The 25,263-nt window shown below is 48.3% G+C and overlaps 1 protein-coding gene across 2 annotated transcripts in view; it reads right to left on the reverse strand.

The window, feature by feature from the left end:
• Nucleotides 1-25,263, reverse strand: part of LOC147117641 (phosphatase and actin regulator 1-like) — a 698,578-nt gene that overhangs the window by 634,939 nt on the left and 38,376 nt on the right. The gene's annotated exons all lie outside the window — the stretch shown is intronic.

A 25,263-nucleotide genomic window follows, 5' to 3' on the forward strand; every position in this document is an offset into this window, starting at 1 on the left:
AGAAAGCTGAGCAACGTGATGCTAGCACGTGCAGTAAGCTTACTTTCTGTCACTGCCACGTCATTAATGTTTCAACTGTAAATTATTATTTAGAAAGTGTCCAGTAAAGCTAACAGCCAACAACACGAAACAAACTCTGTCATGATTAGCATCAGTCCATAGTGAGCCTCATCTCTGTAGGGCTTGTTTACAGGGTGTCTCTTTCTATAAAGGGTCTCATGTACAATCTGTCTGCCTCTCTCCCTGTCCATCTTCTTGTCTCTCTCTAAGTGTGCGTCTCTCTCTTTCTGCCTTAGTCTGTCTCTCAAGCACATACAGAGGCTGTGTGTCACTCTTTAAAATGTCAGTGCATTTGCATGCTATTACTTCTTTCCATCTGTAACTTCAATGGTGTCTCTTTGCCACTGATTGCCAAGAACCGTACATCTTAACAGTTTTACAGTAGAAATTAGGTGACAGTTACTGAGAGAGCTTGTGTCCTGAGTTAGCAGTGACTACATAATCAGGCAGCAGCACAAGATCATTCATTGTAAAGGATGATTATTTTAAAAATGGCAAGCTGATAAGGAGAGAGCATTCTGACACCAGGCTGTTCCATCTGTGGTGTCTCTGGGTCAGGTATTGTGCAAAACACAGATGCCAAGCTATCACACTTGACCCTGTAGGATGGGCTGCTTCAAAAAATTAAGTTGTAGGCAATGTTCCCGTTAATTTTTTTTGGGTGCGTAGCCTCTTTAAGGGGCTGTGCGGCCCTTCAAAATACCTTGCATGCGCAGTTTTTCGCATTGAAAAGCTAGCGAGCTGGCTGCGCGGGAGGTTCAGAGAGCTGCGCGGAAAGGGAACATTGGTTGTAGGTGAATGGGAATGTGTAAATATACAAGAAGTGGTGGCCTTGAGGAGTACCAAAGATAGCGTTGGTACTTTTTGTAAAATGCCATTAAAAACAGCTGGTTTTAATTAAATTACCCTTTAAATTAGCACATTCTTAACTATTAAGATGCATTGGACCACAATTAATTAGTAAAGTGGGCAAATTTTCCTCTTTGTTGTGTCTTGGGATTGTATAGTTTCCCCAGGTGCAATGAAGAAGGAATGGGGCAGAAACACATTGGTCATGTCTCTGGCCCACGCTGCACACTGGGATTTCTGGGACTTCTCCAAATTCACATAACTGGGCCCGAGTTGTGTAAACAGTGCTGGGCAAGGGGTAGAAAGTGCTGATGCTGTTTGCCTATGTTAGTGCTCCTATCCAAAAATGGATTCACAAAACTTATGATGAGATTGCGGTGCCAAGCCGGAGGGCAGAACGCTGCATCTCCTTTAACGGCCATACCCTGTTCTTGTTGGGTGCGGGGGTGGGGGTTTAAAATCGGCCCTGAATATTTCAAACGTACCAATGCATTATCAGAATTAATGGCATCAGTCAGGGTTAACAGTTATTTTTACCACCTGTTCATATTGCTATAAAAACAAGGAATATACAGCAAGTACACCAACATCTGGAAAGGGAAAAGGCAGGTTAATGATTTCATGTTGAGGCTGTTTGCTCAAATTGATTAAGACCCTTCTGAGATTGTCAACTCATACTGAAGAAGGCCTTCAACCAACATCATCAAAACAGATTAACTGGTCATTTATCGCATCACTGTTAGTGGGACTTGGCTGTGTGAAAATTGGCAGCTGTATTCGCCTATAGAACAGCGACTACACTTGAAAAGTAATTAATCGGTTGTGAATTGCTTTCAGATCCAAAGTACACGAAAAGCACTATATAAATGCCATATACTGTAAATTCTTTTTGTTCGGGCAATCTGTTCTAATCCCATTTTCCTGCCCTTTCTTATATCCTTCTATATAGATTAAGGGCACCCTCAAAAGCATCTCAGCCCATTTCTGGCAGCCTCCAGCTGAAATCATTAACCTCTCTTTTTTTTCAGATGCTATATATTTCATGAAATCATACAGCACATTCAGCCCATTGTGTCTGTTGCGGGTCTTTGAAAGAGCTTTTCAATTAGTCCCAATCCCCAGCTCTTTCCCCATAGCCCTGCAAATTTCTCCTTTTCAAGTACGTTTTCAATTTCCTTTTGAAAGTTACTATGGACTCTGCTTCCACCACCCTTTCCCGCTCCACAGACTTGAACACAAAAATCTAGGCTGTCCTCCAGTGCAGTACTGAGGGAGTGCTGCACTGTCGGAGGTGCTGTCTTTCAGATGCGACATTAAACCGAGGCCCCATCTGTCCTCTCAGGTGTACGTAAAAGATTAGGGCCTAGAAATTCAGTATAGCCACGTTTGGGGCGCTACAGCATGGCGTTCGCTAACTTTTGTGCCCGGCGCAACTTAGCGCCACCTTCGCCGATATTCAGTTGCATCGCCCCAAGAGGTTGCTGCTGCGCTAAAGCAGGCGATGCACGACTATCATTAGGCGCTAAGCCGGCGATCCGGGGCGCAAACACCGAAAGCGGGCGCAGCGCAGGTGCGGCAAGGTGCTCATTGAGGGCAGACAGTCAGGCGCCGGTCAGCACTTAAAGGGAGAGGGTGGAATTGCTTGGCTGCCACGCCCTGCACACTGCAGCCCTAAGGCAAGGCCTGAACACTGCTTCTGGAACAGCTCCACGCCCAGGAGAATGGAGAAGGCCAGGGAGAGAGCGCAGCGCTTCGGCGAGGGTGACCTGAGGCTGCTGGTTGGCGCAGTGGACCGCAGGCGCCATATCCTCTTCCCTGAGGGTGGCAGGAGGCCGCTGCCCGCCGAATATCGGAAAGCATGGAGGGATGTGGCAAACAGGATCACGTCCAACAGCGTGGTTGACAGGACACCAACCCAGTACCGGAAAAAATTCAACGACCTCACTCGGGTTGTTAGGGTGAGTACCCTTTCCAGTATCCTCCTCATCCCTGCATGTGCACCTCACTTTATGGCCAAACAGGTCTGAAAGCCCTAATGGCCAGCCCTCATCCAGCAGCTATGGGACTGTCATGAAAATCACTTGCGCAATCAGGACTTTAGACACTGTCAGGGCTATTCGACCATGGGAGGCAGTGCGGGCAAGATCAGGGCTGGACACTGTCAGGGCTAATCGAACATGGGAGGCAGTGTGGGCAAGATCAGGGCTTGACACTGCACTTAGAGGCGGTCCTTTCTCTTGCAGGCCAAGCTGGCGCATAACAGAAGACAGCAACGACAGACCGGGGGAGGCTGTCCTGACCTGAAACAGCTGAGCGACCTTGAGCAGCGAGTGGAGCGGATCATGGCAGGCCGGCTGAGTGGCCCCGTCGCCACTGGAGATGCTGACCCTGTTCTGGGCACCAATGGTAAGGTCATCACCTTTTTGACCTCTCCCTTTCCACTTGCGCCTCACACCAGCATCCTTTGCCACTATCGAACCAATGCAGTGCACAGCAGCACTCATGCCTCCCTCGCTGCCGCCCTGTCCTCACTCTAAAGCAACTCTTGTGCCTCCCTGCTTTCAGATGGTGACTCGCCAGGTGAGGAGGCGGCCCCTCAAGATGGCACTGTGTCCGAGTCAGACATAGAGGAGGAGGAAGAGGAAGCCAGCCCATCAGGGACACCCTCAGCCGAGGCAGCCCATGGCCATGATGGTGACACGTCTTCCCTGGAGGGGAGCAGGGGGGAAGGGTCGGAGGATAGTGAAGCTCCGGGGACCAGCGGGCTGCAGCAACGCGAGAGGGGTGGGGAAGCTCGGCGGCCTTCTCCCCGGAGGGTGAGTGCGGCCTCCAGTTCTGCTACGGTGAGCGCAGAGGAGGTGCGGCTCCTAGCGGAAATGGGCGCCCAGGCTGAGCGCAGGCACACTGAGCTCATGGCTGCAGTGGCAAGGATGCCTGACTCCATAGAGTCACAGGCCAGGAGTCTGCAACAATTCAGTGCAGCACAGGCCAGGAGTCTGCAACAATTCAGTGCAGCACAGGCCAGGAGTCTGCAGGACATCGCGGCAGTACAGGCTAGGAGTCAGCAGGACTTCGCTGCTTCACAGGCGGCTTCTAGCCAAGTGCTCAGTCGTGCCGTGCATTCACTGGCTGCTGTCATGCAGACACAGACCAGGGCCACACGGGCACTAACTGCTGCCACACTCGCTGGATCGGCCAGGCATCGCCGGGGCACTCGCTGTGCCGCAGCAGCCCAGCAGTCTGTGCCTCAGCAGATTGCTGCACATGCTGCAGTGCTGGCCCGTGCGCGTGCCAATGTATCAGCCGACCAGGGAGTGCCTGTGATCTGTCAGGTTGGCAGCATTCCTGCAGCCAACACTGTCACTCCTCCATTGCAGCTGCCACCAGCTGTTGGACAGACTGCTGCCGCCCAAGCAGAGTTGGAGCAGTCAGCAGCCGGCCCCTCCAGTCCCAGAGCTGGTCCAGGCTGACCCCCAAGGGCATCTGTCGTCTCATCATCTGACCCTCAGCAGCCTTCCCCCAGCCTTGCTGCAGCCACTGGGGTCCCATTGAGGAGGAGCTGCAGGGCGGGTAGGGGCCAGTCACGGAAGCGAAACGGATCACCCTCGCAGGGGAAAAAGTAGAAGGTGTGGCCAAATGTTTTGTTTTACTTATAAAAGCCGAGACTGGTGTATTTGTTTCATATATAAAGGCTGAGACTGGTGTATTTGTTTCATATTTAAAGGCCGAGACCGGTATATTTGTTTTACTTGTAAAGGTCGAGACTGGTATATTTGTTTTACTTGTAAAGGCCGAGACTGGTATATTTGTTTTACGTGTAAAGGCCGAGACTGGTGTATGTGTGTTTTTTGGGGGGGTTTCTCTCCATTAGTTTGTCATGTGGGAAGGGCACAGAGGTATCACAGTAAAAAAAATTCTTAAATCGCACTGTCCATGCTTTCTTTTGGAAGTCCTGGTTGCCCTGCTCGGCTGAGGGCTTGTGGAGCAGCTACATTCATCTTCTGCCATTGGCACAAGCCATTCCCCGAGAGGGGGCCTAGAACCGACTTGCAATAAGCCACCGACGGGCGGCCCTTGCACTTTCTGCCTCCCTCCTGTGCTGGTCCTCCTCCTCCTCCTCCTCTGGTGGTCCTCCAATGTCTGCTGGCAGTGGCTGAGTCCTGCGGATAGCCAGGTTGTGCAGCATGCAGCACACGACAATGAAATGGGAGACTCGCTCAGGCGAGTACTGTAGGGCTCCCCCGGAACGATCCAGACAGTGGAACCGTTGCTTCAGCATGCCGATTGTTTGCTCAATGATGTTCCTGGTTGCTTGATGGCTGTCATTGTATCCCTCTTCAGCAGGGGTGATGGGCGCACGGAGCGGGGTCATCAGCCAGGTGCACAAAGGATAGCCTTTGTCCCCGAGAAGCCATCCTCGTGGGTGAGGCTGGGCCTCGAACATGTCTGCCACAGAAGTCTGGCGCAGGATGAAGGCATCGTGGCTGCTGCCTGGAAAGCGGGCATTGACAGCTAGGATGAGCTGCCTGTGGTCACACACCAACTGCACGTTGAGCGAATGGTAGCCCTTCCGGTTGCGGTAATCCTCGGCATTCTCTAGAGGTGCCCGCAAAGCGACATGCGTGCAGTCAATGGCGCCCTGCACCATGGGGAAGCCCGCTAATGCTGCAAAGCCCATTGCACGCTCTTGCTGCTTGTCAGCGGTCATGGGGAAGGAGATGAACTGATGTCTCCTTCTGAAAAGGGCATTGGTCACCTGGCGGATGCAGCAATGTACCGCAAACTGGGAGCTGTTGGAAATGTCCCCAGTAGCGGATTGGAAGGAGCCGGTGGCATAGAAGTTGAGAGCCACCGTCACCTTCACTGCCACCGACAGAGACGTCCTGCTCCTCAGCTGTGGCTGCAGATCTCCGCGAAGCAGGTGGCAGATCTCAGTGACCACCGCCCTTCTGAATCGCAGCCTCCGAACACACTGCTCCTCAGACATGTTCAGATATGAGAACTGCTGGCGGTATACCCTGGGTGGGTAAGGCCTCCTTTGCCGATGCCTGTTGCCCCTTCTCCGTCTGGCCATGACTGGCACTCTCTGACGGCGTCTCTGAGCCCTTTGAATGCAATGGAGAAGCCCAACGTTTCCACCCATTGCAGCCCCCATTATATGTTTCCAATCAATGCTATGACACTGAAGTTAAAGACAAGTGCAAAGCTGTGGCCTGAAGCCACAAGTACCTGTGCGAGTGTTGAGCCAAACCAGAAAGCTCTCTACCTTTGTCTCTCTCCAAGGATCCGTCTCTCACTAAGAAGGAGTGGTGCAAAATGGCTGCCATTTATACTGCAGGAGGAGTCCCCTTTAATTAGCGCCCCCCGCGCCCCGCAGCGACTGGGAACCGTTCCCCTCTACCAGTCGCTAGGGGTGCCAGGCGCACAATAGGCCGGCGCCACTGAATTTCCGGTTCGGGGCGCACAAAGGGCGTTGCACCATGAAATAACGTCAGGATCTGCGCGCGCAGCTGAGCGCGCGCAAAGGTTTTGTGCCGCCGCTAAATCTTAACTGAAGTTCACGAGAGGCGCAGATCGCGCTGCGCCCGGGCGCTAGCCGCTTAGCACCCCACTTCTCCTCCTCCTAAGGCGCTAGCGGCTGGCGCAAACAACTGAATTTCTAGGCCAAGAACTTCTAAAAGTACTTCATTGGTTGTAAAGCACTTTGGAATGTTTTGAGGACGTGAAAGGCACTATATAAATGCAAGTCTCTCTTTTTCAGTTACTGCACTCCAGATTGTAACAACTCGCTCGGTAAGAAAAAATGTCCTCATTTCCCCCTTGGATCTTTTGCTAATTTTCTTAAATCTGTGACCTCTGGTTACCAACCCTCCTACCAGTGGAAATAATTCCTCCTCTACCAAAACCACTCATAGTTTTCAACACTTCTAATAAATCTCCCCTTTACCTTCTCTGCTCTAAAGTAAACAATCCCAGCTTCTCCAGCCTCTCCACATAAGTGAAGTCCCTCATCCCTGCTACCATTCTAGTAAATCTCCTCTACACCCTCTCCAAAACCATGACATCCTTCCTAAAGTGTGGTGCCCAGAATTGGACACAAGACTCCAGCAGGGGTCTAACCAGTGATTTATAAAGGTTTACCATAACTTCCAGCATTTTCTGTGTTTGCTTTGTTCCTGGCTTCCAGCGTTCACAGTCGTTCCTTCTATATCTGCATTTAGACTGAGACCTGTCTCAAACCATTTCCATACTTGCAGCCTTTGTATGTCAGGGTCAAATATAAAAATATGTTTCTTACGTGGTTGTAGAATAACTTGTAGAACTGGGTGGCTGTCTTTGTGTGCTTATAATTCCGTGTGAGCAGCCTCATTTACTGACACTTCAACCTATTGCATAATTAAAGCCGCAGCAAGCTTTTGTTTCTTTTCAAGATTTTGGGGTTATTTTGGTCGTCGTCGTACGTGTCTTCACACTGTTCCCTTTGGGGAACTGTATGAAGTGGTGGAAGGATTTCTGGCCGCGATTAACGCTCCTTCCGTGACCGTAACCATCTTCGTACCAGCCATTAGGGTGGTTAGTCCTATGGCGGGAGGGTTTTACGGGCTCCCACAACCCATACGAGGGGCGCAAGTATCCCGCTGGATGTCAACCCAGAATTTAGACCCGACATTGGGAAAGGCGTATGGCGACGCGTTCACAGCGGGGTCCCGATCTGCTGTGGAAAAAAAAACACTTTCACACCCGACCCGCCAACGATCCCGCCCGCTGACACCCACGCCACCGCCCCCCCCCCCCGCAAGAAAATCCTGGCCAAAGTGTCTGTTTTAGCACATCCAGGCATGTTCAAATTATGGTAATCAGCAGTTAGGACCAAAATTGTGTGCTAAAACCAGATTTTCAAGCAGGCGTGTCTTATTACGTCTTCTGGCCCAGTGGCGGGGATGCTACCGCTACGCCAAAGGCCCACTCCCGGTTATTTTGGTGAAAGGGTGAAATCAGGCCCTAAATGGGCGCTGTGCTAATAAGACACGCCTGCTTGAAAATCTGGTTTTAGCACACAATTTTGGTCCTAACTGCTGATTACCATAATTTGAACATGCCTGGATGTGCTAAAACAGACACTTTGGCCAGGATTTTCTTGCGGGGGGGGGGGGGGCGGTGGCGTGGGTGTCAGCGGGCGGGATCGTTGGCGGGTCGGGTGGGAAAGTGTTTTTTTTTTTCCACAGCAGATCGGGACCCCGCTGTGAATGCGTCGCCATACGCCTTTCCCAATGTCGGGTCTATCAACGCTGAGCAGACCCAACAGGAAGCGGCGGGGGACCTAATTCGAATGATTAGCATCTAGTTTGCCAGATGCTTAACACCCTTTTCTCATTTACCTTTTGTCTTCAACTTCATGACCATGGGAACTCCGCTGTGCGCAGACCACGGCTGAGGCATGAGTTAAGTGGCCATTGTTCCAGCTGATTACTTGACAGCTTCAAACATACAGAAAAGCTCCCACCTGACTGATATTCACTTTCCTCAGGCAGAAGTTTTTTTCTCACTCCATTTCCAGCAAACTTTCTGCAGGCTTTCCACTTTCTACTCTCTAACCACTCCCACCTCATTGGAAGAACTCTCTCACCATTGACAGAATGCTTCTGTCATCTCTATTTCACCATCTATTCCATCAACATGGGTGCCCTTTATACTCTCTCACCTTGGTGTTGAGAATCCCACCACGATCAGCCCCAACACCAGCAGCACCAGACACACCAGCAGCACCAACAACAACACCAACCTTCTCCGCAATCACCTGATGCTGAATAGCATCCATTATAAAAGATGTAATAGCAGAACACTTGGAAAACAGTGACAGGATCGGACAAAGTCAACATGGATTTACAAAAGGTAAATCGTGCTTGACTAATCTATTGGAATTTTTTGAGGATGTAACTGGTAAAATAGATAAGGGAGAACCAATGGATGTGGTGTATTTGGACTTTCAGAAGGCTTTTGATAAGGTCCCGCATAAGAGATTAGCGTGTAAAGTTAAGGCACATGGGATTGGGGGCAAGGTATTGACTTGGATAGAGAACTGGTTGGCAGACAGAAAGCAAAGAGTTGGAATAAACGGGTCTTTTTCCAAGTGGCAGGCAGTGACTAGTGGGGTACCGCAGGGATATATTAATGATCTAGACAAGGGAACTAGATGTAATATCTCCAAATTTGCAGACAACACAAAGCTGGGTGGGCGTGTGTGCTGTGAGGAGGATGCCGAGAAACTCCAGTATGATTTGGACAGGTTGGGTGATTGGGCAAAAGCATGGCAGATGCAATATAACGTGGATAAATGTGAGGTTATCCACTTTGGTGGCAAAAACAGGAAGGCAGATTATTATCTGAATGGCAATAGATTGGGAGAAGAAGAAGTGCAACGAGACCTGGGTATCCTTGTGCACCAGTCGCTGAAGGTAAGCATGCAGGTGCAGCAGGCGGTTAAGAAGGCAAATGGTATGTTGGCCTTCGTAGCGAGAGGGTTTGAGTACAGGAACAAGGATGTCTTGCTGCAGTTGTACAGGGCCTTGGTGAGACCACACCTTGAGCATTGTGTGCAGTTTTGGTCGCCTTATCTGAGGAAGGATGTTCTTGCCATGGAAGGAGTTCAGCGAAGATTCACCAGGCTGATACCTGGGATGGCAGGAATGACGTATGAGGAGAGATTGGGACGATTGGGCTTGTACTCACTGGAGTTTAGAAGAATGAGAGGGGATCTCATTGAAACTTATAAAATTCTGACAGGACTGGACAGACTAGATGCAGGAAAGATGTTCCCGATGGTCGGGGAGTCCAGAACCAGGGGTCACAGTCTAAGGATAAGGGATAGGCCATTTAGGACAGAAATGAGGAGGAATTTCTTCACCCAGAGAGTGGTGAACCTGTGGAATTCTCTACCACAGAAGGCAGTATAAGCCAATTCATTAAATATATTAAAGAAGGAATTGGATATATTTCTTAAGGCTAAAGGGATCCAGGGGTATGGGGAGAAAGCAGGGACAGGGTACTGAAATTGGATGATCAGCCATGATCGCACTGAATGGTGGAGCAGGCTCGAGGTGCCGAAATGCCTACTCCTGCTCCTATCTTCTATGTTTCTATGTTTTAAACAGGACAGAGGGCATCAGCACCCGAGCACATTGCTGCCCGGGAGGCCAGGGATGGCATCACCATGGCCAGATTTACTTCACTTGACGCTGTACACCCTGGATGCCACAGGAGGTGCTAGGTTGGCACCACCCCACACGAACACCATATAACATACCTACAATGCCCAAGCCATTCCTTTCCTACTCTTCACCATTGCAGGGGGTACCATTATGTCTCACCAATCACTGCAACTCACTAAGCCACTTCCAAAGGTGCACACAAGTCTATCCAAGAATGCAAAGTGTTCAAAATAAAGGTTTCAATGTTTGACACCACATTAACAGAAACTTTACATGAACATTGCATAAAACACCCAAGTGCCTACTCTTGTGTGTTGTTAGTTGGTATGATTGAACTAGGACGATGGTGAGTGTGAGCAGTGGCTAGTGAGATGGGGATGTGATAATATCGATAGAGAGGGATGGGTGGAGGTCCAAGGTAAGTTGGTGTGAGTAAGGATGTGCAGGGATAGAGTAGGGAAGGTAGAGTGATGGGGATGTGATGAGTGGCACAGCAGGATGAGGTTGAGTGTGGCTTTGTACTAACGTTTCGTGATCTACTGAGATCATTGAAACCTTTGTGGCACTGCACCCAGGTCCTCCTAACCACATCCCTGCTTGTGCCCTGCTCTGCAATGTGCAACCAGGCTGTGTTGATCTCCTGGAAAAGTCTCTTCCGCCCATGGGAAGGGAAGGGGACCTCCTTGCATGCTGTGACTCCCTCCATAAGCATATGGAGGGAGTCATGGGAGAGCCTAGGAGCAGCCCTGTGCCTTTGTGCAGTCATTGTATGCAGCACCTCAAAGCTGCAGAACACTGACAGCATATATGTCAAGACAAATGTGGCCATGGTCCATTTAAGGAAACTGGCTGATGTCGCGTCATGAAATGATGTCACCAGAGCCGCTTCTTCTAATTGGGCCGGGAAACATGCTGGGCGGGTTAACAAGCCCAATCAACGGAAAGTCATTTTACACAGCGGGATGGAGCCAGCAGCGGCGCTACGACCCCCCACCAACATCGACCGCCACAGACCCACCGAGGTAAGTAAAATTGCAGCCTTTAGGTTTAGCACTTAAGCGTTGATTGGAAGCAATTTTCGTGGGCTCCTTACACCCACTTGTACTGAAGATGTGGAGTGCGCTGGCTGACACACAGCGGCAAGTTTCAGGATGGCACAGGGAACGACCGAGAGGATGCCCAAGATCTCAGACGCAGCTCTGGGGACGCTGGTGGAGGAAGTCCAAGGGAGGAGGAGGGATGTCCTGTAAACGCAGGGGGGAAGGAGTCCACCTTGCCCTCCTGTCCCTCTCTCCTGCAGAACATAAGAAATAAGAGCAGGAGTAGGTCATTCGGCCCTTCGAGCCTGCTCCGCCATTCAATAAGATCATGGCTGATCTTCGATCTCAATTCCAATTTCCCGCACTATCCCCATATCCCTTGAATCCCTTTGTGCCCAAAAAATCTATTGATCTCTGTCTTGAATATACTCAACGACTGAGCATCTACAGCCCTCTGGGATAGAGAATTCCAAAAATTCACAACCCTTTGAGAGAAGAAATTTCTCCTCATCTCAGTCTTCAATGGCCAACTCCTTATTCTGAGACTGTGACCACTAGTTCTAGACACCCCAGCCAGGGGAAACATCTTCCCAGCATCTACCCTGTCAAGCTTTGTAAGAACTTTATATGTTTCAATGAGATCACCATCATTCTTATAAATTCTAGGGAATATTGGCCTAGTCTCCTCAAACTTTCCTCATAGGACAATCCCCCCATCCCAGGAATCAGTCTGGTGAACCTTCGTTGCCCTCCCTCTAAGGCAAGTATATCCTTCCGCAGGTAAGGAGACCAAAACTCTACACGGTACTCCAGGTGTGGTCTCACCATGATCCTATATAACTATGGTGCTGCTCTGCCTAGCCTCATCTCCTCCTCCCATTAATTGTTTAATTGTCCACCAGCATTCATGACTGGATGTGGCACGACTGCAGAGCTTTGATCTGATCTGTTGATTGTGGGATCGCTTAGCTGTCTTTAGCATGCGGGTTCCCTTGTTTAGCATGTATGAACCAGGGTGTGGTCCCCTGGCTTGATGGTAATGGTATAGTGAGGGATATGCTGGGCCATGAGGTTACAGATTGTGGTGGAATACAATTCTGCTGCTGCTGATGGTCCACAGCGCCTCGTGGATGCCCAGTTTTGAGCTGCTAGATCTGTTCTGAATCTATCCCATTTAGCACAGTGGTAGTGCCACACAACACGATGGAAAGTGTCCTCAGTGTGAAGACAGAACTTCATCTCCACAACGATTATGCGGTGGTCACTCCTGTAGTGTATGTGCCTTTAAGGGCCCCGTGTACTGTAATGCCGGTAAAGGCTACTCGGGCTATATAAGCCTGTATATTGTGTTGTATCAGTTAGTTCCCCTCCAGACTTTGTTCAGTAAACACCTGTGAAACCAACTCCTGTCTTCAGTGTCTCTATTAACACACGGATACAACAGTGGCGACGAATTGGAAACGGACTTACCTGCAATTCGGCAGCACCTCAAGGACATCGAATCCTCTGGCATCCAAAGTCGAAGAAAATCAAGAAAAATAAAAAGCTGTGGTTTCACCAGCAAGCCAAGCTGGTGCCAGGTACTGCAATAATCCTTCCTGGGCATCGGGCTGGGGCTCCAGCGGCTGGCTCTGCAGCTAGGCCAAGCAGCAACGGCGGAGGCAAGCAGTAACAGACGGGGAGGGAGCACTCGGGAGACGGCCGGCGCTGCAAGCAGGTCGGCGTTCAGACCTAGCAGAGAGAGTCCGGTGGGAACGAGTCTCCACCTGTAAATAAATAAATAAAAAGGGAAACCCGCGGGAAACAGCGTTGTCATCGGCAGCAGCAGCGGGGAAGCGCAGGAAGCGCGGAAGCGCCATATCTTTTCTGCAGAAAAGAAAGAAAAGCGCGGGAAGCGCCATTTTTTTTTCTAGGATGCCTAAGTCTGGCAATATTGATGCTTTTGATAACGAGATAGAGGATTGGACCACATATGTGGAAAGAGTGGAGGTATATTGCACCACAAATGGAATAGAAAATGAAAAAAAAGCGTCAGTACTTCTAAATCTAATGGGCGCAAAGACATACGGGCTGTTACAAAACTTAATCACTCCAGCCAAACCAAAGGACAAGAATTTTAAAGAAATTGTTGATACCCGACAGGAGCACTTAAGCCCAACACCACTGCTGATAACGGAATCATTCAAATTCTTCAAGAGGAATCAACACAAGAATGAAAGTAACGCTGATTACCTCACCGAATTAAGAAAGCTATCAAAGCACTGCCAATTCGGGGCAGGACTAGCAGATTATCTTCGAGACAAATTCGTCTGCGGTCTCTTAAGTGAAGGAACACAGAAAAGGCTGCTTTCTGAAAAAGATTTAACACTGGACAAGGCTTTCAGTATGGCTGTATCATACGAAGCAGCCGCAAGGGGAGCTGCAGAGATACAACAAAAGACACAGGACTTCGGCACCCATGAAATGACACAGGGTTTCGAGAGATGTTATCGCTGCGGCAGATCCACCCATGACCCGAGGGACTGCTGGTTCAAGGACAAAGCATGCAGGCAATGCGGAAAGATTGGACACATTGCACGGGTATGCCGATCTGGACAAAAAAAATCCACGGACAGGAAAAAAAAAATCAATAAAGAAAAGTACAGTAAGGGACAAATGATGACGGACAGAAGCTCCGAAGACCAGAAGAGCGATAGCGACTCTGAAAACAGGAGACTAAGCTGTCTCAAATTACATAATGTAATTGCCAAAGAAGATTACCAGACCATTTGGGTTACCCTCACGATAGCAGGGTCCCCAGTTAAAATGGAGCTAGATACAGGATCAGCTCTGACCGTCATAAATCGACGGGATTACGAGCGGCTATTTCCGCATATACCTTTAAAAGACACATCCATTATCTTGAAAACATATACGGGGCAGAAAGTATACCCCAAAGGAAAAATAAGGGTGCCTGTTGTATACAACGGCAAGGAAATACAAAAGTTGTATTTATACGTTCTACAAGATGGTGGTCCACCGCTGTTGGGATGTGAATGGATCAGGAAAATACGTTTAGACTGGCACTCCATTCAGGCACTGACGGTGACCAGTAAGGAAAAAAACGATGATGACGTCATACCTGAACGATTAAAAGACATCTTGGCCAACGCCAAAGAAGTGTTTCAAGAGAAACTAGGAACCTTGAAAGGCATCACCGCCTCAATAAAAGTGGAAGATGCGGCAATTCCCAAGTTTTTTAAGGCAAGACCGGTGCCATACGCAATTCGTCCAGCAGTCGAGGCAGAGCTGGAGAATTTGGAAAAGGCAGGCGTATTATCCAAAATAGATTGGAGCGAGTGGGCAACACCCATCGTCCCAGTCATGAAGAAAGCATTGAATAATGATAAATCTGAAGAACAGAGAAAAATTCGCATCTGTGGAGACTTCAAGTTGACTGTAAACCCGGCCCTTCACACGGAACAGTATCCTCTTCCGAGGAGAGAAGATATTTTCGCCTCACTATCCGGAGGGAAACGTTTCACCAAAATTGACTTGGCACAGGCATATCTACAGATGGAGGTTGAAGAGGCCTCTAAAAAGTATCTCACGATAAATACACACAAAGGTCTGTACCAGTACAATCGACTGGTTTTCGGAGTAGCATCCACTCCAGCTATCTGGCAAAGAGCTATGGGGCAAGTTCTCCAAGGGATTCCGGGGACTCAATGCTACCTAGACGACATCCTTGTAACAGGAGAAAACGACAACAAGCACCTTGCCAATTTGGAGCAGGTGCTCACTAGGCTGAGAGAACGGGGCCTACGAGCAAATCGCCCCAAGTGCGAATTTTTCCAGAATCAAATATCATATTGTGGCCACATAATTAATAAGGGTTGCATAAGTCACCTGAAAAAATTGAAGCGGTCATAAAAGCCCCAGCATCTGAAAATGTTTCACAATTAAGGTTGTTCCTGGGATTAATAAATTACTATCATAAATTTTTACCGAACTTATCAACTCTTCTGCACCCTCTTAATGAACTGCTACAAACAGAAGTAATTTGGAAATGGAGCGAAGACTGTAAATGTGCCTTCCATAAATGCAAAGACTTAATCACGTCCAAAGAAGTTTTGGCTCATTACAACCCATCACTGCCAATCAGACTGGCATGCGATGCATCCCCTTACGGCGTAGGAGCAGTATTATCGCATAAATTCCCTGATGGCTCAGAACGGCCGATAGCTTTTGCGTCACGCTCATTGAACTCAGCTGTGTGTAACTATGCCCAAATCGACAGGGAAGCACTCAGCCTGGTATGGGGAGTGAAGAAATTCAACCATTGCCTACACGGACAAAAATTTACCTTGTTGACTGACCATCAACCCCTCGTCTCCATATTCAACCCTAAAAAGGGTGTTCCCATTATGACAGCGCAAAGGCTACAGAGGTGGTCCCTTTTTCTAGGGGCACACCAATATAACATAGAATACAAAGGATCAAAACAGCATGGGAATGCTGACGGTTTATCGCGCCTACCGTTGCCAACGGTAGAAGAAGCACCTACCATAGACCCAGTGAAGATTTTCCACTCTACCATAGTCGAATGTCTACCAGTAACAAATTCTGCCATTGAAAGGGAAACTAGAAATGACCCGACTCTCTCACAAGTCTACGATTTAACAGTGAAGGGATGGCCAGCACATGGCGAACCACTGTTGCCAGCATTCTCGCAAAGAAGAGAACAGCTGTCAGTGTGCCGAGGAACCTTGATGTGTGGATCCAGAGTGGTGATTCCACCCAAACTCCAGGATAAAGTTCTAAAGGAGCTTCACGAGGGGCATCTGGGTGGAGTGAAAATGAAGAACCTAGCCCGGGCGTTTGTATGGTGGCCAGGTATCGATGGAGACATCGAAGAAATGACCAAGAGCTGCCTAGGATGCCAGAAGGTCCAAAACGCTCCACCACAAGCCCCTCTACATCCATGGGAGTGGCCCTCATCTCCCTGGCAAAGGGTACATATCGACTTTGCTGGTCCATTTATGGACCCAATCGCGGTTGATGCACACTCCAAGTGGCCGGAGGTAATAAAGATGTCCTCCACCACCACGGAAAAAACCATCACAGTATTAAGGACCATATTTGCCAGGAATGGGCTGCCTGAACAGATCTGTTCTGATAATGGACCGCAATTTGTGTCCGAAGAATTCAGGAAGTTCTTAAAAAACAATGGGGTAAAGCACTACACGTCCGCCCCATACCATCCCGCCACCAATGGATTGGCTGAAAGGTTTGTCCAGACCTTCAAGAAGGCCATAAAGGCCATGGGTAATGAAGACATAAAACTTCAGCACAAGGTGGATAACTTCTTGTTTGCATACAGGAATGCAACACATATGGTTACAAACCAAACTCCCGCCATGATGTTCTTCAATAGAAGCCTAAGATGCCGGCTGGATTTGATCAAGCCAAACATCAGAAGGGACGTGGAGAACCGGCAATTTCAAGGCATGAACGAAAGGCCAACTAGAACCTTCCAGATAGGTCAACAAGTTTTGGCCCGGGACTACCGTACCGAGAAATGGCAGCCTGGAACTATCTGCACACGACTAGGACCACTGATGTATACCGTGGACATCGGAGAAAGCATAATAAGGCGCCATGCTGACCAAATCATAGAGTCATCCGAAAAGGGACAACCTACACCACAACTCTATACGCCTAATGATGAAGTAGAGATACCCATATCTACCTCCGATCCGGTGATACTGGAACCCGATGAGCCCGACACTGGCATTCAAGCCGAATCAGCCTTGCCAAAAGAACCTACTACACCACCAGAAACTACTACACCACCGAGGCGTTATCTGGACCGAGTCAGGAAGCCTCCAGAGAGACTGACTTATAATTAATTAACTGCAGCAATGTGTAGATTATTTTTCTTGTAACATGTAATTAATGATTACTTAAAATATTATGTACTGGTTGGCTAAAAGGGGAGGAATTGTAGTGTATGTGCCTTTAAGAGCCCCCTGTGTACTGTAATGCCGGTAAAGGCCACTCGGGCTATATAAGCCTGTATATTGTGTTGTATCAGTTAGTTCCCCTCCAGACTTTGTTCAGTAAACACCTGTGAAACCAACTCCTGTCTTCAGTGTCTCTATTAACACACGGATACAACAACTCCTACCAATACTGTCATGGACAGATTTATCTGCGACAGGTAGTTTTGTGAGAACGAGGTCAGACAAGCATTTTCCTCGTTTTGGTTCGCTCACTACCTGCTGCAGGCCCAGTCTGGCGGCTATTTCCTTCAGGACTCAGCCAGCTCAGTCAGTAGTGGTGCTACTGAGCCACTCTTAGTGATGGACATTCAAGTCCCCCACCCAGAGTACATTCTGTGCCCTTGCTACCCTTAGTGCTTCTTCCAAGTGGTATTCAGCATGGAGTACTAATCAAATCAGCTGAATGAGGGCGGTAATCAGCAGGAGGTTTCCTTGCTCATGCTTGACTTCATGGGGTCCGGAGTAAATGTTGAGGACTCTCAGGGCCACTCCTTCCCGACTGTATGCCACTGTGCCGCCACCCCTGGTGGGTCCATCCTGCTGGTTGGACAGGACATACCCAGGGATGGTGATGGAGGAGTTTGGGACATTGGCTGAAAGGTATGATTTTGTGAGTATGACTATGTCAGGCTGTTGCTTGACTAGTCTTGGGACAGCTCTCCCAATTTTGGCACAAGTCCCCAGATGTTAGTGAGGAGGACTTTGCAGGGTCGACTGGGCTGGGTGAGCCTTTGCTGTGTCCAAATCCAGTGCTTAGGTCGATGCCGGGTGGTCCGTCTGGTTTTCTTTATGGTGTACTTCTTTGTAGCAGTTTGGTACAACTGATGGCTTGCTAGGCCATTTCAGAGGGCAGTTAAGAGTCAACCACATTGCTGTGGGTCTACAGTCACATATAGGCCAGACCAGGTAAATGCTGATAGATTATTGAAGTCTTGACAAACTGTCCCAGAAAGTCTCCAGATGTGTTTCAAAAGTCCTCTTCAAACCTCCAGCAGCAGGTAAACAGTAAAAGGTGATATTGTGGCGGAGCCACCAAAGGACTCAGAGCGGTTGTACATAATTCCTTTAACAGCAATGTAGTTACTGTCTGTGTCTGTACCTTTAATTACACTGTTTGACTGTACAATGCCTAGTTACCTTTACAGCACGTGATGACGTCATGCCGTTAGTCACGTGATGCCCCAATGGCGGGGAGAACGTGATGACGTCACTCTTCTGATCAGGGGATCAGTCCTCGTGGAGCCCTCAAGGTAAGTAGACCTGTTATTGATGTGTTCTAGCAGTTTCCAGCTTAAACTCGTTTGTTTTCATTAAAGTTCATTAATTTAATTACCTGAGTCGAACTCAGTCTTTTTGATAGGAACCTCCGTTCCTACAATATACCTTTAAGTAGCGCTCAAAATCCTCAGCAATTACTTGTTTACTCCCAATCAGCTGGTTGCTGTTATGAGAGGGCGTTACATCAAGCACTCGCCACCAAAATGCTGTGCAGCCTTGCTAATGAACGCTAGCAGACAATTTAAGTGGCTATCAGCCCTTTAACGATCCTCCGGGTGGCCATTCCTAGCGCTGGCTTCAACTCCTTTACCAAGATGGTGTCTTGCGCTAAACACGGGTTAAACTGGCGCTTCAGCTCAAGACCCGATTCTTGGCTCTTTAGCGCATGAAGGAACCATCGAAAATCGCCCCCTTACTTTTTCTCAGGTCTCTGTAAAGTTTCCTTGTGAACAATAAATAGGTAAGCGTAAATTAATTTAGAAATTAATTCACTTCTGTGCTACCACTGAATCTGATGCAGTTATGAAAAGAGTTATGAGAGGTTAAAGCATTTTTCATTAGAGCTGAGAAGGTTAAGTGGTGACCTGATAGCAATCTTCAAGATTATGATAACATAACTAGGGATGGATTGTTTCTAACGGGTGGAGATACGATAATAAGAGGACACATGGGGGAACTTTACAAAAGGTTACATGCCAGCAGCAGTGATGCAATTAATTAGACACAGATACATGGACATACATAGAAGTTACAACAAAGAAGCAGGCTGTCATAAATCTCATCATCGAGAAACTACCTATGAAATAACACTGGACGGCCAACTCGTGGCGCCGTCCAAGGAGTATAAATACTCGGGCGTTGGCCCCAGCTCTCCAGGGACATTTTGTAAGACAAGGAGCTAGTGAAGTACAACTAGACCTCCATGTTCTGAAACAAGTTGATTAAAGCTTTGCTTTATGCTCAAACCAAGTGTGTAGTGAGTTTTATTACGTCACAGGCCATTTGGCCCAACCAGTCTGTGGCGGCATTTACCCTCCACGTAAGCAAACAGTTCATTTAACACATTTACCCACCCTGTCCCCATATGCCTTCATCTACCTGTCCAATTTAAGAAGAAAGCAAGACTTGCATTTATTGGGGTAGAAATTCAACTCAGTATCAGAATGAATTGATCGAATGTGATACGGTTGCCCATTGAGTACAATGGAACTGAATATCAGGCAGCAACAGGCGGCCGACGCAATACTGCCCATTTTGTGCTACTGGTCAAAACAAATTTCTAGCCCAGAGGAGGCGAACCTGTGTGGGAGCGGCAGCGGGACCTGAGAGAAGGCAGAGCGGCCATAAAGGAGCGCTGCAGAGGAGGCCCGACACCGGAGTGCTGCGAGTTGGGAAAGAGTCCAAGAGCGGGAGCAGTCAAACAACAACAACTGCGAAACCGCTAAAGTGACTTCAAAACCAGGGAAGGAGCTGATTAGAAATACTCACCAGGTCCTACTTACCACAGTCCAGTTGTTGAAGTAAAAGTAAGATCTCTAGTTTAGAGTAAGTAGTGCTTAAAGTGAAGTAAAGTCCCTGGTGTATTTAATATTCTTTAATTTAAAGGAAGTAAAGGGAGTAAGTTAAGGTTAAGACATGGCAGGGCAGCTTGGCAGCGTGGAATGCTCCTCCTGTGCTATGTGAGAAGTCAGGGACACTTTCAGTGTCCAGGGCGAACACATGTGCAGGAAGTGTCTCCAGCTGCAGCTACTCGAAATCCACGTTTCGGAGCTGGAGCTGCGGCTGGAGTCAGTGTGGAGCATCCGTGAAGCTGAGATCTTCGTGGGTAGCACGTTTAACGAGGTGGTCACACTGCAGGTAAAGAGTGCACAGGCAGAAAGGGAATGGGTGACCACCAAACAGTGCAAAAGAACTAGGAAGGTAGTGCAGCAGTCCCCTGGATCCATCTCCCCCTCCAACAGATTTTCCGTTTTGGATACTGCTGGGGGGAAATGGTTTCTCAGGGGAATGCAGCAAGAGCCAAGTCCATGGCACTATGAGTGGCTGAGCTGCACAGGAGGGGAGGAAAAAGAGTGGGAGAGCAATAGTGATAGGGGATTCTATCGTAAGGGCAACAGATAGACGTTTCTGTGGCCGCAGACGTGACTCCAGGATGGTATGTTGCCTCCCTGGTGACAGGGTCAAGGATGTCACTGAACGGCTGCAGGGCATTCTGAAGGGGGAGGGCGAACAGTCAGAGGTTGTGCGTCACATTGGTACCAACGACATGGGTAGAAAGAGGGGTGAGGTCCTGCAACAAAAATTTAGGGAGCTAGGTAGCAGATTAAAAAGCAGGACCTCAAAGGTTATAATCTCTGGATTACTCCCGGTGCCACGTGCTAGTGAGTATAGGAATAGGAGGATACAGCAGATGAATGCGTGGCTAAAGAGTTGGTGCAGGAGGGAGGGCTTTAGTTTCCTGGATCACTGGGTCTGTTTCTGGGGAAGGTGGGACCTGTCCAAGTCGGACAGGTTGCACCTGGACCGGAACGGGAGCAACATCCTTGCGGGGAGGTTTGCTAGTACTGTTGGGGGGTGGGGGGTTTAAACTAACTTGGCAGGGGGATGGAATACGGACTGGAGCTACAGTAGGGGGTGATGGACAGCCAAATATAGAGGAAAAGGCAGAGTAAATATGTAACAGCACAAGGGAGTATAGCAAGGCTGGATGGCATTTATTTTAATGCAAGGAGTCTTGCAAGTAAGGCAGATGAATTGAAAGTGTTGTTGAACACATGGGAGTATGATTTTGTTGCTATCACAGAGACATGGTTGAGGGAGGGGCAGGACTGGCAGCTCAATATTCCGGGATATAGAATCTTCAGGCGAGACAGAAGGGGGTGTAAAAGTGGAGGGGGTGTCGCAATATTAATCAAGGAGTCAATTACTGCTGTAAGGAGGGATGATATCTTAGCAGGTTCCTCTAATGAGGCCATATGGGTAGAACTTAAAAACAAAAAGGGGGCAAGCACTTTGCTGGGAGTGTACTATAGGCCCCCAAACAGTCAGGAGGAGATAGAGGAACAGATATGTAGGCAAACCTCAGAGAAGTGTAGAAATAATAGGGTAATAATAGTAGGGGATTTCAACTTCCCCAATATTAACTGGGATAGTCAGAGTGTGAAAGGCTTAGAGGATACGGAATCCTTAAAGTGCATCCAGGAGAGCTTTTTGAGCCAACATGTAGAAAGTCCTACAAGAGAGGGGGCGGTACTGGACCTAATTCTAGGGAATATAGCCAGGCAAGTGGTAGAAGTGTCAGTAGGAGAGCATTTTGGTGACAGTGACCATAATTCGGTGAGATTTAAGGTAGTCATGGAAAAGGACAAAGATGGACCAGAAATAAAGGTTCTAAATTGGGGGAAGGCCGATTTTAATATGATAAGGCAGGTTCTGGCCAAAGTGGATTGGGATAAGCTACTTGTAGAAAAATCCACATCAGAGCCGTGGGAGTCTTTCAGAAAGGAAAGAGAGAGAGTACAACGCCAACATGTTCCCGTAAAGGTCAAGGGTGGGACCAACAAGCCCAGGGAACCCTGGATGTCAAGGGATATGCAAGAATGGATTAGGAAAAAAAGGGAAGCTTTTGGCAGATACAAAGGACTAAAAACAGTGGAAGCCCTAGAGGAGTATAGAAAGTACAGGGGGGTACTTAAAAAAGAAATTAGGAGAGCGAAGAGGGGGCATGAAAAAACACTGGCGGGCAAAATAAAGGAAAATCCTAAGGTGTTTTATAAGTATATTAAGGGCAAGAGGATAACCAGGGAAAGAGTAGGGCCCATTAGGGACCAAAGTGGCAATCTGTGTGTAGAGCCAGAAGATGTGGGTGAGGTTTTAAATGAATATTTTGCAACTGTGTTCACTATGGAGAAGGAAGATGTAGGAATAGAAATCAGGTAGGGGGATTGTGATATACTTGAACAAATTAGTATTGAGAGGGAGGAGGTACTAGCAGTTTTCGCGGGCTTAAAAGTGGATAAATCCCCAGGCCCAGACGAGATGTATCCCAGGCTGCTGTGTTAGGCAAGGGAGGAGATTGCAGGGGCTCTGACACAAATTTTCAGAACCACTCTGGTCATAGGGGAGGTGCCAGAAGACTGGAGGACAGCAAACATAGTACCATTATTCAAGAAGGATAGTAGGGATAAACCAGGGAATTATAGGCCAGTGAGCCAAACATCAGTGGTAGGGAAATTATTAGAAAAAATTCTGAGGGACAGAATTAGTCTCCACTTGGAGAGGCAAGGATTAATCAAGGATAGTCAGCATGGTTTTGTCAGGGGGAGATCATGTCCAACCAATTTGATTGAATTTTTCGAGGAGGTGACTAGGTGTATGGATGAGGGTACTGCAGTTGGTGTAGTCTACATGGACTTCAGTAAGACTTTTGACAAAGTCCCGCATGGGAGACTGGTCAAGAAGGTAAGAGCCCATGGGATCCAGGGCAATTTGGCACATTGGATCCAAAATTGGCTCAGTGGCAGGAGGCAGAGGGAGATGGTCGAAGGTTGTTTTTGTGACTGGAAGCCTGTGTCCAGTGGTGTACCGCAGGGATCGGTGCTGGGTCCTTTGCTGTTTGTAGTGTACATTAGTCATTTACATATGAATGTAGGAGGTATGATCAGTAAGTTTGCAGATGACACGAAAATTGGTGGAGTGCTAAATAGCGAGGAGGGAAGCCTCAGGCTACAGGACGATATAGATGGGTTGGTCAGATGGGCAGAACAGTGGCAATTGGAATTTAACCCTGAAAAGTATGAGGTGATGCATTCTGGGAGGACTAAGAAGGCAAGGGAATATACAATGAATGGTAGGATCCTAGGAAGGACAGAGGATCAGAAGGACCTTAGTGTGCATGTACATAGATCCCTGAAGGCGGCAGGACAGGTAAATAAGGTGGTTAAAAAGGCATATGGGATACTTACCTTCATTAGCTGAGGCATAGAATATAAGAGCAGGGAGGTTATGATGGAGTTGTACAAAGCGCTAGTTAGGCTACAGCTGGAATAATGTGTGCAATTCTGGTCGCCACATTATAGGAAGGATGTGATTGCATTGGAGAGGGTGCAGAGGAGATTCACCAGGATGTTACCTGGGCTGGAGTGCTTCAGCTATGAAGAGAGACTGGACAGGCTGGGGTTGTTTTCCTTAGAGCAGAGAAGGCTGAGGGGGGACCTGATTGAGGTGCACAAAATTATGAGGGGCATAGATGGGGTAAATAGAAAGGAACTTTTCTCCTTAGTAGAGGTGTCAATAACCAGGGGGCATAGTTTCAAGATAAGGGGCAGGAGGTTTAGAGGGGATTTGAGGAAAAACATTTTCACCCAGAGGATGTTTGGAATCTGGAACTCACTGCCTGAAAGGGTGGTAGAGGCAGGAACCCTCACAACATTCAAGAAGCATTTAGATGAGCACTTGAAACGCCATAGCATACAAGGCCACAGACCAAGTGCTGGAAAATGGGATTAGAATAGATAGGGCTTGATGGCCGGCGCGGACACGATGTGCCGAAGGGCCTCTTTCTGTGCTGTATAACTCTATCCCATTGAATTTAATCTTGAATGTTGACATGGGCTGAAAATTTCCTCAGAGCTGCTCCACTCCGCTGCTGTAACTTTGCCAGAAGTGTGACGGAAACCGTGGCCAAGTCATAGCAGCAGAGCTGGTGCAGCTCTGAGTAAATTCACAGCCATCGTTTCTGCCTCGACCACTAATCTTAGAAGTGAATTCCACATCCTCACAACTATCTGCATAAAGAATTTTTCATGCTAAGATAACACCAGCTTCTTTTCTCTACTGCAAACCCCATCTTCTTAAACCCAACTCCCTTCCCTCCTCCAACAACAAGTGCGAGGAGCTCATGAACTTCTTTATCACTAAGATCGAGACCATCAGTTCAGTTGCCTCAGCCACTTCCCTCCCTTCCCCTAGCCCACCGGACCAAACTTCCTCTAAGGCTCCCCCTGCCCTAATCCTGAACTCACATCTTTCTCTAGTTTTTCTCATATCTACCCTCGTGCACTCGCTGAGCTCATCTGGTTCACGAGATTCATCTCCTGCTCCCTCCACCCTATTCCAACAAACTGCTGACCACCCAACTTCATTGCTGACAATCTTTTCAGCTGATATTGTTAACGGTTCTCTCTTTCAGGTACTGTCCCCTCCCCTTCAAATCTGCCGTTGTTACCCCTCTCCTCAAAAAAACAACCTTTGACACCTCTGTCCATGCTAACAACCGCCTCATCTCCAACTTCCCTTTCCTCTCCAAAGTCTCTGAATATGCTGTTGCCTCCCAAATTCGTGCCCATCTTTCCTGGAAGTCCATGTTTGAATCCCTCCAATCAGGTTTCCATCCCTGCCACAGCACTGAAACAGCGCTTATCAACGTCACAAATGTCATCCTATGTGACTGTGACAAAGATAGATATCCCTGTTCATCCTTCTCGACCTGTTTGCAGTCTTTGACAAGGTTGATCACTCCATCTTCCTCCAATGCCTCTCCTCCGTCGTCCAGCTGGGTGGGACTGCACTCGCCTGGTTCCATTCTTACCTATCCAGTCGCAGCCAGAGAATCACCTGCAATGGCTTCTCTTCCCGCTCCCGCAGCATTGCCCCTGGTGTCCAGCAGGGATCTATCCTTGGCCCCCTCCTTTTTCTCATCAACATGCTGCCTCTCAGCGACATCATCTGAAAACAAGTCAGGTTCCACATGTACGCTGACGACACACAGCTCTACCTCACCAC

This window comes from Somniosus microcephalus, chromosome 5 (genome assembly GCF_052327205.1).
Source record: "Somniosus microcephalus isolate GS21.2 chromosome 5, FLI_Smic_1.0, whole genome shotgun sequence".
NCBI lineage: Eukaryota > Metazoa > Chordata > Chondrichthyes > Squaliformes > Somniosidae > Somniosus > Somniosus microcephalus.